This window comes from Punica granatum, chromosome 2, assembly GCF_007655135.1.
Source record: "Punica granatum isolate Tunisia-2019 chromosome 2, ASM765513v2, whole genome shotgun sequence".
Taxonomy (NCBI): domain Eukaryota; kingdom Viridiplantae; phylum Streptophyta; class Magnoliopsida; order Myrtales; family Lythraceae; genus Punica; species Punica granatum.
In genome coordinates, this window is record NC_045128.1 from 40,013,747 (window position 1) to 40,028,130 (window position 14,384).

Here is a 14,384-nt window from a genome sequence, read left to right on the forward strand (position 1 = left end):
TTTTATCGACCTTTTGAGCTTTTTCTAAAATAATAAAATTGTGAATTTTAGAAATATATAGATATAGATTTGTGGAACTTTTCATTATTTTATCGATTTTTTGAATTTTCTTTTACTTTTTTTTAAAAATTTTAAATTTTAAAAATAAATAAATATAGATTTATGAAGTCGGTCGTTATTTTCTTGGATTTTTTAATTTTTTATAAAAATGTATTTTTGTTTTATTTTTAACGCATATGAATACAGATGTCTAGGACCGGTTATTATTTTCTCGCATATACGTAGTTTAATTTTAGGTACATCAACAGTTAGATTTTTGAAAGTGAATTTTTCAACTATTTTTTTCTTGCACATAAACTTTTTTAGAATTTTATGATTTTTCAAATTTGTGTTTATAGTTTAGGTGTTAAATTTTAATAATGCAGATATGATGAATTTCTATCTGCACCATTTTCATCATATCTACATTATCAAAATTTAATAATAATCAGTCTCAGAAATCTATATTTACATGAACCATGCCAAATAAGTTGAACCTTGCTAAAGTAATCGATCCTCGTGTCCAACAAGTTCAACTATGCTAAATAACCATGCTAAAATTTTATATATATTCGTGCGCACAAATTCTGCTGGATTGGTTATTTTGGCATAGTTGTTGTCTTTGCAGTATAATATATCTAAATTCCTATACTACTTAATGTGATAATAGATACTTTTATTTGCAATTGACAAACTTGTAACTGTTTTAACAAATTTTTTCCATTAAAAATTCTTTTAACATTCAAATTAACATATCTGTATATAGGTCTTTAATTCAAACTTATAATCATTCAAAGAAGTCATATTTTGGTAGATGTGGTTTTTGAAAGAAGTCATATTTTGGTAGATAAGGAAACATAAGCAAACTACATGATTTTTCAAAGTTATTGATATTTTGGTAGATGATGAAAAAGTTATTGATATTTTTGTAGATGAGGAAAAAACAAGCTATGTGATTTTTTAAATTAAAAAGTTTGTGACATACCATCCAAGTAGGCAACTGTCTGCCACATCAGCGCCGTTAACAGCCACGTGAGCAGTTTTAACGCCCAATTAACGGATTCATAGATCATGAAAACGGATGTAAACGTTGTAATTTTTCATGCCAAAATTTTAAAAAATGGATAGATCGAGAAATTTCATGAAAGTAATTGATTTTTCAAGCTATTTTCCCATAAATAAATAACCCAAGGTTGGTTTTCATAGCCTTAATGTCATATAATTTCCAAATCTTTGTAATGATATTATTAATTTACCATAAATCCAAGGGGCTGCGCATACTGAAAATTTCTTAATAATAAACCATGTATTAAATTATTCTTTTGATAAAAATAACTTTTCTTTTTTGAATTTTTACACCACATCATTGTCATTTTTCCTTTTTTTTATGATGAGGAGTTAAATTTACTTTACTTTATTCTTTTTTTTAAGAAATATATATATAAGGCTGACGAGAAACTTAATTGTGGAAAAAGCTTGACATCATGTACTACGAAATGATGTTAAAAGAACCACCGTTCAATTTTAAGATCATATTTCAATTGTTCAGTCAGATGAATCATATTATTAGTTAGCTTACGTCTATTTGACCATGAAATTAAACATGACAAATGCAACGACTTAGTCATCGAGGAAATAATGAATGATCAACCTCTCGAGTTACATATATGATGCACCATATTTCTCACCAGACCTTGAGTATTGCAGTAGTGTTGCAAAAGTAAAATCCAATTGATAGTATGTATGCAGAAACAATATGAAAGTAATGATGTCAATTGGAAAACTGTGTATTATATATTAAAATGAAAAAAGTAGCATATATATGTCAATGGGAAGGAAGAATGACATGCACAAATGGGTGCACGTGGAGCAAGCTATATGATCATCATCTTTCCAATCATATATATTATTCGTACTCAATAAATTATCACGAGTAGATTATACACCACCCCAAATTAGTATTTATAAACTTAAACAAAAAATAATATGCATATACATATATACACATACAAATATAGATGTGTATATCGTGTCTATACACCTCATAAGGGCTGTACTTTCACATATATATTAGCAATTCTTTAAAATGTATTACGCATAATTAATTATGGTCTTTTATCTAATTAATATACGTTTGAAAATTATCTTTATACACACTATTCTCCATCTTAATGTCCTTGATAATTAGTGTGGCCCCAATTTGTTAATAATCTTAATTTCTTTCTACATGAGGGAGCCACGTTTGGTTGGTTATTAGCCGAAAATCGTAAAAAGGTGGTAATTTGACACATGTTTAGTAAGAATTTGCCACGGTTGGTGCGCACAATTAGTGGTCTTATTATGACATTAATCTAACTTTTGTTGTTATTATTATGAGTGTTGGTGAATTCTTTTGATGGCTCACGCAAAACCCTAAAGTTGGGTGGCCAAGGAAAACTTAATTAAACCCGAAGACATTAATATATAATTTACAAACCCCAGGTCGTTCTCAGCGTAATTGCATTTCAAACATTAAGAAAAACTTTTTATTATTATTATCATTACAAACTTGGTATAATAAAACAAAAATCGTAATAACTAATAAATGGGAACACAAGCAGTCCCACAACAAATATCGAACCTGAAGTTTCTTAATAAACAAGCGAAGATGTTTATTATCGTGCTACACCATGTTTGACTAAAAAAAACATTTTCCTCCTAAGAATTCTTTACCACATAAAAAGAGAAACTTAAAAATGCCGATTACTATATATTATACTATTTATGTTTTGATCGTTTCTTGACTATCAATTTAGTAAATTTTATCCTGATCATTTCAATAATTTATGGTGTGTTTGGTTTCAGAGTTAAAATAACTTTGATTTTGACTGTGGAAAAGAACAAATGATTATGTGGTATGTTGAGTTAAAGTTAAAGTTAAAATTTTTTACTTGGAAAATATGTAATTTTGTTGTGTAGTGTGTTGATTTAAAGTTAAAGTTAAAATTTTTGTAATTTTAACTACGAAACCAAACGGAGCATTAGAGTTTACAAAATTTGAACAACTCAATCACGATTATTGTAATTCAAGTTTTACGCCCAACTATTTTAAAAGGCAAATCATGCGCTATATAATATATAAAACTTAATGACAAACTGGTCGATGGTAGCGTTCAATTAAAACATGCATATAATGTTGCAATTTATGTTTGCATGGTACCTAATGGCATCAACCCTAGTTCAAATTTGTCATTATACTAAATTTCATTAAGAACCTCCTGTATATAAAGACATGTGCCTCTGCGTTGCATTTATTTTCCCAATCCACCCTTCTCTTCTTTTGTTGTTTGCCAATCTCTTGAATGACTAAAATAAACCTCGGAGTTGCCGAATTCAGTGTATACATTTGACGAGTTAATTCTTGCAATTGCTGACTTATGTCCAAAACCAAACCAATTCATATTCTCATCAATGAATCCTCACTTTTCTACAAAATCGAGCAAGAAATTATTAAAATATAAGCCCAATATTTTATTTTATTTTGTTCAATCACCTCGTGTCTTTGCCTGAATATATATATATATATAAGAAAATTGTGTACATAACATATATGACACTTTCTTCTAATCCTAAACGACTTTTTGATCTACAAAATCAAGAATGGCATATGGAAATAATATTATCTAACAATTAATAATTCACAACCAACATGAAATTGACGTTTCTCATATTTCTGATCATGAATTGACAGTTGAAGTGTAAACAATGGATTGATAAGGGGAAAAACATATACATTATCTTCCTCCTTTCGGGCTTCCATGTGAAGCAGGTAAAGTGCAGTGGAAAATAAAGAATACATGAGTTGAACTCTCGGCCACCGATAATGGTGTTTTACCTTTTTTTTCCCCCTTAAATTTCCATATGCTTTGTTAATTTATTTTTCAAGGTTTACAATAAAGACAAAACCAAAGTCAATATTTAATTCCGACAAACCACGCACGTAAGTCACCTTCGTGAGACCACCAGAGTCGAGTTACGGTAAGATATATATATATATATATGTGAAGACGAGATTTTTTGCCCGTGCAATGCTATATGTATTTTTATTGATTTCTTTAGTATATTATTGAATTATTTATTATTTGGTGGAAATGGGTATATTGGTTTTTACTTCTCTTTTTATCAATAATATAATTTATTTGCTTTAGAATAAGGATATATAGAATAAGCATAGAAATTCTTTTTCCTTTTTGATTATTTTCATAAATTGAACTGTACATTGTTATCCAAAATGTTCTATTAGAGTATGTTGAATGGACGACACGTTCCATATTGAAACGTGTGTGCATATATCGTTTGTCAACACATAGAATCTCCCATCTCTAAGCACATGATTGATTGTAAGAGTAATGGAGAAGCTGTGGACTCTTCGGAATAATCATCTTTGGACTTTTACATTTTATCTTCTATCGATTAGTTGTATAGTTATTTTTGGATTGTGGATTTGCAACCACAATGATTCGTTAGGGTGCCCTGAGGGTTTCAGGGCGATAACCCTCCAATGCTTAAGTCATAATGAATAAATAGATATTTAATTTGAAAGAGATATCATCTTCTACAACTGACCATTGATTTCACAAATATATCAAAATAAATCATGATGCTATATAAATGCTGTGATTTTGGTTCGCATAGTAATTTCCAAATTGTGAATCTGCAAGTACAATGAATCGTTAGAGAATGCTTAAGTCAGAATCAAATTGAAGTATCATAAAAGTATGTAGAGATGTATTTGATTTAATATAATTGATGTGCAAATTGGGCAACAAACTACAATAATAGAAACAATTTAAATTTAAGAAATCAATGGAATTTACTAGATGATGCCACCGTTAACATAATTTTTTTTTTCAGTGTGAATCTTCGTATCCGAAAGTTCAATTGGACCCCGATTAATCCAAAGGGTAAAGCTCTCTCAACGTTAATTTTCTGTATTCACAAGGACTCGAATCCGAGACTTTACTTAAACGGAACAAGCCGTGAACCTCTTGCACACAATTTTTTATTCTGATCGCAATCTTGCCAAAATTGTCCCGTACAAAAATGCTTTTTCCAGTACCTGCATGGCCATAATTGAAAAAGATGTCCCCGATGTCTTGCTCAGTATATTAATCTCTGATTCGAATTCAACTTAGTAACCAAATGCTCATGACCTTGTCTGAGTTGATGACAATTGTAGCTCATTTCTTCCATGATCAAGTCTGGCACTGGCATGGATCCGAAATCCACAATAGACTTTTCGTTCCTTCTAAGTATTTTGTCAATTTCGAGCAAGGTGTAGCTTCCAATCTGTTCCCTTTCCAGTTGAAGGTCAGGATATTGGAAGTCCTTTCTCTTCTTGTAAATAATGTCATATGAAAATATTTTTCAGTTGTCTTCCCAAAATTGCAGTCCATTCGTTACCCCGCAAAAGAGTCAAATGGTTACAAAGAGCTCTTGAAGTCGAGGCTCGGTTGCCCGATGGGCAGCTTCTTTCATGGCATTGTCCCACTCCTTATCATCGCTCAACAACCCCAAAGCATGGCATGCTTGCTTGAATGTGTTGTATTGAACTCCATCACTTATTTCTTCAAAACACTTTGGTACTTTCTTTGCAGCACAATTATCCTTCTTCAGGATACATGACTTTCTGAATTAAAACAAGTACGTATGGTAAATGAAAAGCATAAAAAAAATACATATAGTAGTGAATAAAAGGAATGAATTGGATCAACTCATTATTTCGAAGCTCGTTCGCACACAATTCTGGAATTTTTTGAATATCCTATGCATAGATCAAATACTAAAAATGACAGGAGACTTTCCAATTTATATAAAACCTTCTTTTATACTGACAATTATGTAAATCTTTTCGCCGTTAGTTGGTATTTATGCATGATTGATCTAATTAAAGGAAGGAAATGGAAGACAATAACAGGGAATTAAATCGTCTACCGAATAAAAAAGGGAATTAAATCAACACGCTAAGTTGTAAATAATTTTCAAATAAAAATTAACACGTTAATTCCCTTTAATGTAATTGGAAAGTGTATCCATACAAGTCGTTAATCAGCATATAACTCGGTAATAAATCTTTTAGCCGTTAATCGTATTCAAAATAGGTTCAAAATAGGAAAGTATATATATCTATGCAATTGGTCTGGTACTGCATTATTTAATAAGTTTTGTAAATAAATTTTGTACTATTTAATATATTCATATTTATGTATTTGTTCATATTATTTTTCATATATATTGTACAATTATTTACAGTCATGTCCATATATAATGTAGGAGATATAACTTTATATATATATATATATATAGATTGTAATTCGAATCCGACTCACTCATTCTGATTCAGAAAAATTTATCGAGAGAATGCTAATCAACTGCACGTATCGAAGAGTATATGAAGGACGAGTGAATACTGAACTGATTCGGATGATGATGCCCGCTTTATATGAAGATTGCAGTGGGGCTAGCTTTTTGTGGGAGAGGAGAAAAAAGGGAAGAGAAAAAGAAAATTATATTCTTATCCTTTGATACCAATATTCTTTTATCCTCCTTTATTTTTTTTAGATGGAATAAAGCTACCTAACCTAGCTGCTGCCTGGCAATTACATTCTTGGAAGAGAATATATTCATCTTGGAATCCTTCCTTTTTTTTTTCCTATGAGAAAAATGAAATAAAATTTCTATGAGGAGATTTTATTACTAAATGTCCTCCAATTTTTTTTTAAAGAAAGCTTCCATTAATAAATATGCATGTCGTTTGAAACTTAATTAGTCATAAATGGGTGGCCAAAAAAAAATTCAAGAATGCAATGATTTATATATAGTATTTATCTGTGAAAACTGAGAGGAGGATATATATATATATATATATATATATATAAATGCACTATCGAACTTGGCATTTTTTGCCCCTTTTTTTGTCTATGGCACTTTTTGCGGTTATATGTGTATATATATATATATATGTATTAACCAAAAAATATATATATGTATGCATGTAATATATATATATATTCCATGAGAATATCTTTGATTTAGTCAAGGTTTAGGGAATAATTGAGTTCGTTATCGTGCATTAACGAGAACTAAGGCATAGCATACTAATATATTTCATTCCAACGTGATTGGTTTAAGTGGTTCGACAATTGTTCTGCTTAAGTAAGGTCTCGAGTTCGAGTCATTGTGAATGTAAAAAATTCACGCTGTGAGAACTTTACCTTGTAGTGGGCCGACATGATTCAACTGGATTAGTTGGGATCCACTTGAACTTCTGGATACCAGAATTCATATCGAAATTTATATTTCATCTCTGAACTATTATGCCGGAGGGAGTTTTGGATTTTAAGAAATAGGCTGTGAACATGGAAGAACATGGATTACAGATGTTTCCATTTAAGCACTAATTGCAAGAATTCCTCGGACTAATTAATAAGAACTCACGGATTCACCCAAAAAAGTTTAATAATAAGAACCCACGCAAACCATCCCTATATTATATCAATGGTCAAACACTTGTTAATCATAATCAACACCCAACATATTATATATATACATACATACATATATATATATATATATATATTGCAAGGGAGAGAGATGATGATGAGAATCCAATGGCAATGAGAGCGCTAATCACGACGACACAGAGCCACACTTGCAAGCAATCTCCCCTTCAATTTTCTTCTCTTTCTTGAGGTCTAATTAGGCTAATATAAATTATTGCATAATATATATACACACGGAAATATGTGTACGTATAGGAAGATCTTGTGTGCAACATGAGTATCACATAGGATTATGGCATAAGAGACATAAAAAATGTTATTTTTGTCTACAATGAATTATTTTTATCAATATTAGATTTTTTTAAAAAAAAAATTTACATACTAAAAATTACAATGACAAACTCTTATTGATTTGTAGTATTATCACGTGATATCACCGTTGTATATAAGAATTTTTTCTAAGAAGGAACTTGAGTAAAAGGTGCTTGTTGGAAGCTTTTTGTTTTTCTATACATGGGAGGAGGTGGCATAATTGATTAAATATGGGTATGTATACGTGTAATGGAAATTCTAACTATATAAATCATTAACAACCCCACTTTATATTCATTATTGATAATTATTATGAATATGATTATGATGTTGGGTAGGTGACCCACCATAAACCAAAAGTTTCTCCATCCCGCTCTTCTGCCTATGCTCTGACCAAGAAGGAAAAGGGAGGAAGGTAGGAGAGAAAACAAAAAAATCGGAGGAAAAAGAAACCGCCATTTTCTGCTCTCATTTCTGTGAAGAACACATTATATTTATTAAAAATTATATGTTGAAATCTCGACGCTGGTCTTCTCAATTTTCTTAAGCTCAACGAGTTTTTAAGGAAAAGTTCATTATCTTTCACTGTCGTCTGATTATGAAATAGTAAAAATAAAATAAAAGATGATATATTAAGTATTCGAAAATATATTAAGGTGAGACCGCACGGAGTATCAAAATTAGTTTAAAAAGGTCTTTCAATGGAATATGGAAATTTAAGGGCTCGAATTCCTTTATGTCACTCCAAATTTTCTTGGCCCCCAATTCCTCAGATTGCTCATCATTGAAATCATGAGAAGAGGGACCTCCTCGTAGCACTTTGGAAAATGGCATTTCACGCGATTTTCACCATTTCATTATTTAAATATATATATGTATGTATATAGTGAGAACAGTCATCTGATCAGCTGACACTGTGCCCATTATCAGGAAAGGAAGAAAAAAAAAGAGGGAGAAGAAGAAAGGCTGATATATTCCCTGTCACCCTAAATTCTCCTGGGCTCCATATATATATATATATATATATATATTTACTTTCATAGGGATCGGAGACCCTCTACCAAGACAAACTCAATCCTATTACCCACAAAAAAAAAACAAAAAAAAGACAAACTCAATCCTCCTTTTTTTTAAAAAAAGTAGGTCGGACTAATTCTTGGCACCGTTATTACGTCGAATTGAAAATATTTCGAGTAATAGCTCTGTATATATAAGGGTATTAGGGTGTCAATAATCTAGTTATCGGTAAATTTCGTTCGTACATAATTATCTTACTGTACGTACGCTTTTGGTCTTTAGTGGAATTGGAAGGTGAGAGACAAAAGTGTAGATTCGGCGAGGCATCTTATGAACAAAGTTTAATGTTTGTAGACCCATAAAGAGAAAAGAAGGGAAACCACATCTCTCTCTCCCTTCCTTTAATCTATTCTCACTTTGCAAATCAGGATTCGAACACCAAAACGAAAAGATCCCAACGAAAAAACAAAAAAATAAAAGTAGCAACCGAAAGAGAAAACAAATAATACGGAATAACAGTAAAATGTGTTCGTCGTTTCTAATCATTATAAAATTACTTATGTACGATAAAATTTTATATTCAGAAATGATCGCTTAGTATCGATGAATTTGTTTATCAAGGAGTGCTTCTTCATGGCTGAGATAATCTTTTCTAACTAGTTCGTTATTGCTATGTTTTCTGATGAACGTATTAATTTAATTATTTTGTGTTCTATGTATCCAAAAAAAAAATTACGTGTTCTTGTTCGTCGTTGTTTAGGCTAAACTACAACAATAAGAAGAAGACCGCACAACTGTCTCTCGTATTTAATTAAGCGTTGCCCTCGAAGTGGAAGAAGCTGATCCAAGTCATGACCACTTTGCTTAATGACTGGCACATGTTTAGAATGATCAGCAAGTCCTAATTTTATTTTATACTCTGGTCAAATGCACCTCTTGTGTCCATAATAAAAGGTGCACTGGGTTGGTCACATTTCTTGCTGACCCAACCCAACCCAAGCCTTTTTTTTTTTGTCTCTCTATGTCTTATTTTGTATTTATTTGAGTTTGGCTCTTTTTTTTTTCTTGAAAATGGATATTCATTAATAATAATAAAGCTTCAAAATTTGAATGGACCATGTTGCATGTCTTCCTCTCTTAAGTGAATTGCCAGAGAGATGGATGAGATGTCAATGGAACCATTCAAATTACAAGAACGAGCCTAACGGGCAATGTTGTGGGTAAGATAGTTATCGGCCTGAGGGATATAGACAGCAATCCAGTTATCAAAGAAAGAAAGATCAAATAGCATAACAAAGATACTAGCAGATAGTTCAGGCAGAAATTGATGAGGAGACATCAAGCTGTCGATGAAGTTTTTGCAATCGCCAAGTAGAAACAGGTTATGGAGTCCAAGTTGTTGAGCACAACAGATGACATTAAGGGTAGCTTTTGCTTCCCCTTGTAAGGGGTTAGTGGCAATTGAGTAGAAAGCCCAGGTGAACTTGATAGTGCCTTTGTTGTCGGTGCAAACCACTGAGAGGTAAACATACTGCTAAAAGATTGCAGCATCGAAGCTAACTTGTAATGTAGGATTGATAGCAACCTTGTGGGTGAATTGAGTAATGGAATAGTGGAGTCAGACTTTGTCGTATTCCCTGTGTCTCCTATGTATTGTAGCTACTGAATCAGAGGGGTTGAGAGTGCTTGAATCAAGTATTGTGGTGTTGTGAAGCTGCTAGGGCCTATTAACGTTGAAGTGAAAATATTGGGCCAACGGCTTCTATGTAGTCATGGGTATGGCTTATTTGCATTTGATTTGTATGCTCAATTAGAGTTTTTTCACAGGAATTTCGTAGTCATTCCTGGCTGAACATTGCCTAGAATTCAAGTCCCATAAGTTAACCCTTCACAAGTCTAGGCTCAATAGCTAATACCGGAACAAAATGGAACGAGCTGCTGCGGAGATCTTGCATACCAAACTCGGATTAAAAGTACATCATGAGTTACTAAATCTAATATATTGTTGTTTTCTTCATGAATTCTGAACTATAATTAGTTCTATTCATGACATCACATTGCTTTTGAGATATAAATTATTGGCATAATCTTTGTCGCGAGAGGTGGACTTGGCCGAATTCTCCAACATTACATCTTGTTCAGAAAATCACACCTCGAGCTCGCGCAACTTCAAGCGTATCAGATTTGTTTCCTTTAACTTTTAGAGGTTTTTACCTAAAATGGCTCATAGTTTGTCCGTTTTGTCAAATCTATCATATGCTTTTTTTTTGTCAAATCTATCTCATGGTTTATTTTTTGCATCAAATCTACTCTGGCGTTATCTTTTCCGTCGACACTTAACGGTCGTGCTGACGTGGCAAATGGAGAGATAGTGGGCCACACTTGCCACGTATGCACCACGTCAGCACGGCCGTTAGATGTCGACGGAAAAGATAACGTCGTGATAGATTTGATGCAAAAAGTAAACCATGGGATAAATTTGACCAAAAAAAAGCATATGATAGATTTGACAAAACGGGAAAACCATGGGCCATTTTAGGTAAATACCCCTAACTTTTAATGGAACTCTACTTAAGAAATACTAGAGTGACTTGCTTTTATGGTCCCAAAACGGCTTTTGCCGCCCTTTGCTGCAACATCTTGTCGAGTATCCCCCTTGATAAAACAAGCTCAAATTGTTCATTTTGAAGGTTACTTGTGTTTCTTCTGATCGAATTTTGCGACTTTCCCCTCTCGAACCTTAAAATGTTTTATCACTAAAGATTATAAGTATAGAACTTCACAAAAAAGAAGTAAGTCTCTCTAAGAACCTTGCCCCATTTGGTTTCGCAGTTAAAATCACAAAAATTTTAACTTTAACTTTAACTCAACACACTACACAATCATTTGTCCTTTTCCACAATCAAAATCAAAGTTACTTTAATTCTAAAACCAAACACATCATAAAAGACCATTGAGGTAATCCTAGTTCTCACAGAATTAGATGAATGAAAAATTATGGAACTTCTGATAAAAAAGAAAGACTTCATGGACTTTGAGGCAATACAGAATTAGTAGAGGGACAAAAAATTGATTAAAAAAAGAACTTGTACCCTTTTCTCGATTTATGCTCGTCATCCTTACGCAGGGGCCCGCTAATCTTCTCTCTAATGTTCCAGTTTTATCGGATGTCTCCAAAGTGACATTACTCCGTCACTGAACGCTACCATAATATATAATGCTGGAGAGGTGACGGTGTGGGAGACTGGGAATTAGAAGGTCTGTGCTTCATTGGGCCGGGCCAAGCGACAGCTGGCATGTACCCAATATGGACTGGAGGCCCATTAAGTCCCTTCTGACGAGATCCACTGGGCAGATGAAGTCTCCAGTGGGCCAGGGGCATATATCACGAATAAAAGGCGCAAGAGATATCGGGGGGGCATTGCCGCTGAGTTTGCTTCTGCTGGAGATGCGTTCTTTACCTGAGAAGGGAAAGCGCGATTGATGTTAACGGTGAAGTTCGGAGATGAACTAGTCGCTGTAGAGATCTTGCGTACCAAACTCGGGGTAAAAAACGTGAATTTGACTATAATCTATACAATATACAATGCCTTCTTCTTCATGAATTCTGAACTATAATTGTTTTTATTCACTATATAACATTTTACCTTTTACGATATGGATGTTAATAATTTTTTTTTCCCTTTCCTTTTGTTCTTTCCATGCAGTTCTCATAATTTTGCCGTGAGAGGCAAACTTGGACGGACTCTCCTACATCAGATCTTGTTCAGAAAATCACGCCTCGTAGTCGTAGCTTCCAGATATATCAAATAACGCTTCCACATATATCAAACTTATTTGATGTTAACTAGAATAAGTTGCTTCCCCTTGATATGCTTCTTTAATGTGCCTAAAACGACTTGCCCATGTTCGTGCAAAGAAGAAAATTTTTTCTTTGCTTCGATGTCTCCGAACCCCCTCGATCTTCTTCTGAAATAAAGCTCGATTTCTCTTCCCCGCACTTATTCTCTGGATCGTTCCAATTTTATCGGATGTCTCAGAAGAGAAAACCCCTGATGATGGGCTTATAAACAGCCATCCTTCTTCGGATCCGGCCGATGGGAAAGTTGGAAGCTCTCGCTCTCTCTTTCAGCGGAACGGGCCAATAGATAGCTATTATGTACCCGACAATGGACTGGAGGCCCATTAAGTCCCTGACAAGATCTTCTTGACTACTGAGCAGATGGGAGTCATGGGGACATGGGAGTCCCCAATGGCATAGCAAATAAAAGGCGTAGGAGATGCCGGGAGGCCATTGCCAATAAGTTTGCTCCTGCTGGTAATGTATTCTTTGCCTGAGAATGGAAAGGGTCATGGAGAGTTAATAGTGAAGTTCGGAGAGGGATCTTTCCGGCCTATAGAGTGCCACAGGCCGGGTAAAAATGGTCTAAACATGATTCATAATTCATAGACCGTAACAATCATCCTGAAGTCAGTCAGACGGCATTAGACCAAATGCTTACCGAACAAGTCGAGATCTTCAATGTTTTAGAAGCAAGGTTGCACCTCGATTCTAATTCAGCATGTTTGATCCTTATCTGAACGTTGCAGTTCACGAAATGATGTTTAATCTCTTGATTACTTGTGCAGTCAACCGTACTTCTTAATAGTAAACGATATCCTTTCTTCTTGGGATCGATGGAAACTGTTTATGTTGTGAACTTCAGTCTTTTCTGTCATTGAAACCTTAGACTCCTACTGATGACCTGCAATTTTATCTTCAAAGAAAAGTTCAAAAACACCGGATTTCCAATGACTGATATCTCTCGATCTCACAATAACAATTATTCACGTACTAGTTCTTACAGACACAAAATGTAAAAGCCACTTTTCTTTCCGGGTGCCTTAATAATGAGATTGTCCATGACTCGTACAACTTTGTTCCAAAAAAAAAAGATCAGAAAGCGAGTGAAGAACATCATGATTTCGCCCGAGAAAGTAACCATGCATCCGATCATATTTTACACCTAGCCTTCCATCTTTTTCATGGACCCACCTCACTCTTTAGTCTTCTCCTCTTGTTTTGTCTTCACCATGTCTAATCTATATATGTTGTTTATAAACTTACATATAACACTTGCTTGCATCTTAATTAGCTGCCCTATTCTCCTCGTGAATTAAGACTTTGGGTTATAATATATCTCAGTCTTGCGCTTGTGCTGTATCTTCTGATCTGGGCAATTAAATATGGGCCTAATTAGACAACATTTATGTCTGTCTTTTCTTGGTGGGTAGCATTTATGTCAACGCTGTTAAGGGTCTGACAAGCCTCTGATATGATGAGGAGGCCAATGGTTGTTTTCCCCTTTCTCTGCCCAATCCAGATCCTTTAAGTTAACATCACCTTAAACTAAATAGTCGGTTTTACGAACCGATAAACTTTTCAACTGCAGATGGTCATAATCGACAGTACAATGAGAAACGTTAGACCACTCC

The 14,384-nt window shown here is 33.6% G+C and overlaps 1 non-coding gene across 1 annotated transcript; it reads right to left on the minus strand.

Annotated features, from left to right (window-relative positions):
- Window positions 1-11,988: 11,988 nt before the first annotated feature.
- On the minus strand, window positions 11,989-12,092 carry LOC116198289. Its single transcript, XR_004155228.1, has one exon. It is a non-coding gene; the product is annotated as a U6 spliceosomal RNA (small nuclear RNA).
- Window positions 12,093-14,384: the final 2,292 nt, after the last annotated feature.